The sequence below is a fragment of the Schistocerca serialis genome, chromosome 10, assembly GCF_023864345.2.
Source record: "Schistocerca serialis cubense isolate TAMUIC-IGC-003099 chromosome 10, iqSchSeri2.2, whole genome shotgun sequence".
NCBI lineage: Eukaryota > Metazoa > Arthropoda > Insecta > Orthoptera > Acrididae > Schistocerca > Schistocerca serialis.
Window position 1 is genome coordinate 52,091,814 of NC_064647.1, and position 802 is coordinate 52,092,615.

Genomic DNA, 802 nt, shown 5'->3' on the forward strand with positions numbered 1-802 from the left:
CATCCAGGCCCTCATGGATCTGCACCATATGCTGCCCAATGAACAATTCGGATTTCGCAGCCAACATTCGACAACGCAACAACTTCTGTGGGTTGTGGAAGAAATCACCCAAGCATTCAACAAAAGGGAATTTTGTGGAGCCATCTTCCTGGATGTCTCCCGCGCTTTCGATAGTGTCTGGCACGCAGGACTCGTCTGGAAGCTCCAACATCTACGTTTCCCAAGACCCTATATCGTCCTGCTTGAGTCTTATCTTCGAGGCCGCACCTTCCGAGTACGGATCAATGATGCCACCTCGACACCCCGACCTGTCGCCGCTGGAGTATCGCAGGGGTCCGTTCTTGGGCCGACACTGTACTCCTTGTACACAGCGGACCTCCCAAGAACGCCGCGTGTCGAATTGACCCTCTATGCAGATGATACTGCCGTCTACACCAGGAGCAGATGGGCCATCATTATGCACCACCGCCTACGTGACGCCTGCACCAACATAGAGAACTGGTCACGAAAGTAGAGACTCCAATTCAATGCCCAGAAGAGCCAGGCCATGATCTTCACAAGGAAGCGACCAACCGTGGTTCCAGAGCTCCAGCTGTTTGGAGAAGAGATGGAATGGAAACCATCAGCCACTTATCTGGGGGTCATCCTGGATGCAAGACTCGCGTGGCAGCAGCAGGTCACTGCAGTCAGGAGGAAAGTCGACCAGCGTCTGGGGGCTCTATACCCCCTCCTCAATGAAAATTCGACGCTCTGAAGTGAGAATGGCCTCAAGATTTACCGAGTATTCATCCGCCCCATTATG